The sequence below is a fragment of the Cebus imitator genome, unplaced genomic scaffold, assembly GCF_001604975.1.
Source record: "Cebus imitator isolate Cc_AM_T3 unplaced genomic scaffold, Cebus_imitator-1.0 Scaffold627, whole genome shotgun sequence".
NCBI classification, from domain to species: domain Eukaryota; kingdom Metazoa; phylum Chordata; class Mammalia; order Primates; family Cebidae; genus Cebus; species Cebus imitator.
The window spans coordinates 535,335-542,386 of record NW_016107942.1 but is presented as its reverse complement, the minus strand read 5'-3'; the positions used below and the strand labels follow the sequence as shown (position 1 = coordinate 542,386).

The 7,052-nt window shown below is 41.7% G+C and overlaps 1 protein-coding gene across 12 annotated transcripts in view; it reads right to left on the bottom strand.

The window, feature by feature from the left end:
- FAM120B (family with sequence similarity 120B) overlaps nucleotides 1-7,052 on the bottom strand; it is a 111,982-nt gene that overhangs the window by 104,237 nt on the left and 693 nt on the right. Inside the window, exon 1 of one of the 12 annotated variants that reach the window (XM_017517309.2) lies at nucleotides 6,784-6,985. The exons of the other annotated variants lie outside the window; for them this stretch is intronic. The gene's annotated coding sequence lies outside the window, so the exon portion shown is untranslated. Of the gene's footprint in view, nucleotides 1-6,783; nucleotides 6,986-7,052 lie in introns of those variants that run through there. 12 annotated transcript variants of the gene reach the window in all.

The following is a 7,052-nucleotide window of genomic DNA, read 5'->3' as shown; positions in this document are numbered from 1 at the left end:
AAAATTAAATAATCTTGGATGGGTCTGAAACAATGGCCCAGCACAACAGCACAAAACATGAAGCCTTCTTTTCTCTTGTTTTCTTTCCTAGTATGAAGTAATTTTTCTTTCAGTGGTAACTTCTGGCTGGGCCTCGGCCCAGGCTCTCCCAGTGATGTTCCCCCATTGCTTGACGTGGAGTATCTGAGGTCGTTGTTTCTTCTTTCTTCTCCTCCCCCGCCTAAAAAGTGAAACTCACAAGGACCCCTTAAACACCAGGTGGGTGAGAACAGGGGCCAAAAATCCCAAGAGATTAATATTTATCCCTTGCCAGCACACAGTATAGTATCTGCTGAAGGTTTATTATTTACGAATGCACAAACAACCAGGTAAATAAATAAACTAAGGGTAGGTGCCAGTTAAGTTGGTCTTGATGCTTCAGAAGTTATCCATACACGGCTCATTAAACTGCTGAGTTTTACAAGAATTCCCAACCACGGATAAAGACTCTCACCTTCACCACACTTTTGTTAGGGCCCTTAAGCCCTCTTCTCTACCAGGCCTCAATCTGGGGCTTTTAGCAAGAATCCTGCTAAATCAATTTAAAGAGAACCCACTTTTGATATCTGACCATGCTGGCCTGCCTACAGCAAGAATCTCCCTATCCCCGTTATCTTCCCTTAGAAATTTCCCATCCCCACACCCCTCACTCGGCTCCTTGGTTGTAAATCCCCAGCTGTCTACACTGATTCAGAGTTGAGCCAGATCGCTCCCCTCCATAGCACTGAGTAAAATCTTCCTACTGTTTGAACAAATGTCAGAATTTTAACAATGGCACCTCAAAGAAAGCCTATAGCTATTATGTACTTTAGAATTTCTAGGAATAGATGTCTAGACTCAGGGTGCCCTGGAGGATATCTCAGAACAGTCTGGCCATGACCACTGGTGCCAGCAGATGTCACAGGGGAGGTGGGAGAATGACAGGCAGAGTTTTGTTAATAAAAGAAAAAGTTCCAGAATAAAATGCAATAGTCCAGATTCTAACTGCCACTTAGTAACAGTGATACTGAAAACTTAAGCACATTACTTCCATTTTCCTTATCTGCAAACGAGGGTCATAAGATCTGCCCCATACATTGTTGTGGTAATATTTTATTTATAATTATACTATAAATTTGTTTATTAAACATATTTATCAATTGCTTAAAATTTAGGAAAATCAGCCCAACGTGTCAAAATTCTTAAATTATCAAAAAATTTAAAACAAAGACAAATTTCAGTAAGGTTTTATTGTATTCAAAATTGTTATAAGCTAGAATACTTTTTAATATTGGGAAATATATTAATTTGTAAAAAAAATTCTGATCAAAAAATTAACCATGTTTTTGCAGAAAATTCAGAAAAAGGAAAATATTTTTCAACATTTTACATATTTCTAGCCTTTTTCTACTATTCACAGCTTCTAAAACTGAGATCATACTTTTATAATCTATTTTTGTGACTAATTTGTTATAAATATAGTCCCAACTCATGTTGTTACTATTCTCCCACAGTGTCATATATAACAGATGCACCATGTGGACATGAGTTCTTAATTCCACTGGAGAACACCTGGGTTATTTCTGATACTGCATGCCATAACTAAGAACATGAAATGCATCCTTGTATACAAATCTTTGAGAGACCCCTGATCATTTCCTTAATATCTTAGACAAGAAGCTGCTGAGTCACAGCATAGGCACATTGGTAGTTTTTCTCCAACAGCATTGTCTCAAGAGTAGACCCACCTGTAACTCATGAATATTCAGTTCTCTTCAACAATACCAGGTAATTTTATTTGAAAATAAATTTGGCTTACTCATTCAGCAAGCACCTTTATGTCAGGCATTGGAGTAGACACTGAGCTATGAACAAGACAGATGAGGTCCCTGCCCTCCAGCAGGCAACAGTCTCTTGAACACAAGTATAGGGCAGAGAAGGTAATTTTCACTGGGGAATTCTCAGCAGGGAAAGCCAACCTCCCTTTGGGCTCTAAGACAATCCCCTGAGGAAAGAGTGCTCAAGGCAAGGCCTGAAGACAGGCAGGTGTGGCCAGAGGGAGGCTTCAGCAACTAGGAGGAAGTGCTTTAGATGCCCTTAAGGTATCTTTTTTCCAATTATTAAGTGCTTAAAACATCTGCTCGATTAAGTAGTTTAACTTGCAATTGTATGCATAAATGTGTTCATCAAATGCGGAAATAAAAAAAAACAAACAAACAAACAAAAAAAATACCTTCAATGTGTCTAGAACCTACTTTAAGAGAAGATGAAGAGATGAGATGCTGTTGGAGAAGCTGGGGCCAGATGAGTGAAAGACCTGGCAAACCATGCTGAAATGTCTACACTTTATCCAAAGGGAAATGGGATGTCACTCAAGACTCAATCAAGTATGTTTCAGAAACACTGCTCTGCCTGTGTTGTGGGGATGGGTGGAGGCAGCAAGAGTGGAGACAGATGGTCCATCGTGAACGAATTGTTATGGTTGTTCAGTATCCACTCTCCCTCCCTATTATGGGAGAATCTCAAGGCTAGAGGGATTCAGGGCCACTTCCTATCGCAGAAGAAAAAGAAGGGCAGACAGACCCTCTTCTATACACCACAGATAAAGATCTAAACTCCACCAAATTCCCACATTCACGCACACTCATTCAGGATTTTCTGTGCTCCAAGGACTGTGTTAGGAGCTGTAGATATAGCAATGAATAAGACAAGTCCCCAGTTAAGACCATGAACACGAGGAAGGCGGTAAAGACTCGGAGTCCTCTGAAAAGCAGAGCGCTTTGAGTGGGAGCTGTAACACATATATCAAAATGTACCCAACTGTCTAAGTGTGTGCAGTCTACTCCAAAAGCCCCATGGCAGCCCCTCTAGTCCCACTGGCTGGGATTAGAGCACACCAACAGTTTTTGTGCAGCCTCTTTGGTCAGACACATTCTAACAGCAAAGAAGCCAGGAGTAGCTTTGTTGGGGGCAGCAAACTTTGTACCAAGTGAAGTCACCTGCCTGAAGCCACAAGCAATAATTAACAAGGAGGCCAGGATTTGAATCCGCCTGACTCCATAGCCAGGCTTCCTCTCACTAGGCCGTAACCCTCACTCAGCACTGCTCTAGGTTAGTAATCTGGCCACTGCTGCGTGCTGCCAGTGGGGAAAAGGCCTCGCCACAGAGCCACCCTGTCAGATGTGTCCTTACCTGAGATCTCTCCTTCTCATGTTATTCCCAGTCACTAGTCTATGGGTAGGCCCTAAGAGGAGGACTGGGAATAAAGAAGTCTCTGGCTTTTCCCAGCAACCCGGAACTCGGGTGCCCTTGGCCTTTCCTACCCACACTGTGCTCTATAAAACCCCTTAGAAGCTGATGCAGCATCAACAACTTATTCACAAGACACTTAGGCTCTTATTATCATCTACGGACTACTTTTTTAATCAGTTCTAACAATTAGCTCCTAAACCCACAGCAGAGAAAAATATAAAGGTACAACTTTGGACAGGAAAACTGACAGCAGTTAGAAGTGCTAACAGCTGACCCAAGGCAAGAATCTGACAGAAAACTTTAAAAAGTGGAAAGATGTGCCCGGTGCGGTGGCTCACACCTGTAATCCCAGCACTTTGGGAGGCCAAGGCCAGCCTGAGCAACATGAGGTCAGGATCACCTGAGGTTGGGAGTTCAAGACCAGCCTGAGCAACATGGAGAAACCCGTTTAGTAGAATAAAAAATGTATTTTTATTCTATTAAAAATACAGAATTAGCCAGATGTGGTGGCACATGACTGTAATAATCCCAGTTACTCGGGAGGCTGAGGCAGGAGAATAGCTTGAACCCAGGAGGCAGAGGTTGCGGTGAGCCGAGATGGCACCATTTCACTCCAGCCAGGGTAACAAGCGAAACTCTGTCTCAAAAAACCAAAAGGGGGAAAGATGCAGAAAATTCCCACAGGAAACAGCTATATATTCCTCAAGAACCCGAACAGTACTACTGTTCACATCACAACATAACAAATTATATTTAAAATGGTCACTTAAGAAAATTGAGGAAAATTTACATAACAGTCAGCACATTCTATTTAAGAACATAGAGGGCTGGGCACGGTGGCTCATGCCTGTAATCCCAGCACTTTGGGAAGCCAAGGAAGGTGGATCACAAGGTCAGGAGTTCGAGACCAGCCTGGCCAAGATGGTGAAACATCATTTCTACTAAAAATACAAAAATTAGCCAGGCGCAGTGGCGGGTGCCTATACTCCCAGCTACTCAGGTGGCTGAGGTAGAATTGCTTGAACCCAGGAGGTAGAGGCTGCAGAGAGCCGAGATCACGCCACTGCACTCCAGCCTGGGTGACAGAGTGTGACTCCGTCTCAAAAAAAAAACAGAACATAGAGAAATGATATTCTGTAGGAAGATTTCCATCCTAAATAGGATATTTAGGTGCTGAATGGGCAAATACCTAATCTAGCCAGAAAATTCCTCTGCTGTCCAAAAAGTTAATGTCCTCTTGTCATTGTTAGACATGGTATTATTGTAAATGGCTTTATGATACGTTGCATGAATATATATTGAATTAATTATTTGGACTAAAGTCCTAATAGGAACAGTATTAACACTGCCCACTTTTATAGAACCTAGTGTGTAGATACACACAGATGTGCACAGACACATGTAATACATGGATACACCAAAGGATATAATTTGGTAAGAGCTGACTAAAACAGATCACCCTTTATTAATATTCGTTTATAAGCAAAACAGTACTCAAAAGCTGGCTTTTTTGGCTAGCGGAGGCACTGATTTACTGTACAGCTGAAGACCAATCATTTAACCTTTTTGCATACCACTGATTTCCTTATTTGTAAATCACTGATTTCCTTATTTGTAAAAATAAGATAATTATTTACTTCTCATATTAGGGAGATTTAAAACTTCTAATAAAAACTCCCCTAGAAATACCTTATATTTGCATAAACAATTTAAACTTTAAACATGTTTTAAATCTGAAGATTTTCCAACACAACACAAATTAAAGTTATTTGTACCCATTATAAAGCTCTGTAAAAATAACTGGCGGCATTTTTAAAGTAATAAATCAAAACTTGCAATAAATTCCTGTGTGAATTTACATAGTGTGTAACCCTAGTTTCCATGGAGTTAAGAGCTGCTTTTATGATTTCAATTAAGCCGACTATCCTTCTTGGCATCAACCTTTTCTTAAAGGGAGTGGCACTTCAGCAGTGAAATAAATCTAACAATACAGGCATTTAAGCTTGCAACAAAGAAGTTACAAAGATCCTGCCCAACATGCTGAGTTACTAAGCTCTGACATCTCCCTCCTGACACTAGAGCTAAATAAAGTCAGGTTATGGCAGGAACTTGATCAGTTCCATTCGTTCACATATTTTTCTCCCTGCCTAAATAAAAAGCACACATTAGAAGGGGAAGGAGTAGGAGGTGGAGAAGAGAAGGGAAGGTGTCTGAAGGACAAAAATGCAAATATCAAGGCAGGATATGACAAACAGCCAGTTTTGCAGGGATCTAAGTTGTGAAAGACTTGAAACATACCATTTGGCAACCCTCTTTTCAAAAAAGAATACAAATTATAAACACAAGATCTCTGAAGTCACAGTGCTTAGGTAGGGCCCATGCAAATGACAGACCCAGAAACCTGAATTTCATTAGCTTTATAGTAAATCTGCCCCATAATTGATATCCAGATTCAAGTTCATGGATGGGGTAGAATCTCAGAATGCTAAAAACTACATTACCACAGATGTCACCTACTGTAGTTTTCTCAGTGGGCCACAGGAGATCAGATTTCAATGTGTCTGGAAGATTAGGTGGTTAGAAACTAAACAAAAAAAACTGGGAGGTAAGGTCAAGGTAGTCACAAAATGGGGTGTGTGTGTCCGGAAGGATGAAAATGAGCAGTGAGAACCCTGATCCAGCTATGGTGTTGGTATTTTTCAAGAATGCAAGGGTAAGAAGGCTCAATTAGAGTTCCAAAACAAAAGGAATGGTAAAGTCAGGGGAAAACCCCATTATTGATGGAGCTGGGAGAAATAGGATGATGAGGACATCAGAACACAGTGTGTGTGAAGGCTGTAGTGGCAGAGGGTGGCTCCTAACAGCAAAGTCCAAAGATGGGCAGGTCAAAGAGCCTACGAGGAGGGGAGGCCAGAGTCAGCTTAAAAACAAATGCATGAACCTAGACATGGAGGAACTTGGGAGTAAAGCTGCAGATAAGATGCTCTCACATATTTGGGAGACGATGGTTAGGACGCTGCTGCTCAAGACATGGTCCCCATTCTGGGCTTTTCCCTCTCTGCACTTCTCTACTCAAGGGGTCAAGCCATCAGAAAGCCCACCCCCTCACTTCTTTACCTCCAGGTTCTCTCCACTACCACTTTGGGGTTTCCAGTTCCTGAACGACTACGAAAGCCTATTGCCCGTCTGCAGCCACCCTGACCCGCATCCCCATATCTGCCAGACTTAATCTCTTTAATGCTAAGATCTGATCACATCAATTCCTTGCCCCACATTCTCTTTAGCTTCTTTCCTGCCATTCCCCATCCCTAACCAACGTTTCTTGTCTCACAAATGCGCAACTCCCAGTTCCCAGAATATGTCAGACTGTCTGAAACCTTCATATCTTAAACATTCCTGTTCTTACTTCCAGGAATAGGCTCTCAGCCCTCGTTCATCTCCCAGCTCCTACTTACTCAAAACTGCTCAAGTCCCCCTTTATGGAGACCTCCTAGCCCCTCCTGGCCAACTCACCGTCTAAGGTAACCTTTTCCTTCTGCACTGTGGGATCTGCTTGACGATCTGTGTTAGCCCACTGGTCTGTAAACTCCTTGCTGGCAGGGAACGACGTCTGTCTTTCCACAAGGAACTGGGGCCCTGACTCAGGGATGGCCCACAGATAAGAGAAAGGTGTTAAGAGATCAAAGAACGTCTTTGTTTTTTTTTTTGTTTTTTTTTTTTTTTTTTTTTTTTTTTTTTTTTTTTTTTTTTTTTTTATTCTGAGACAGAAACTTGCTGTCTGT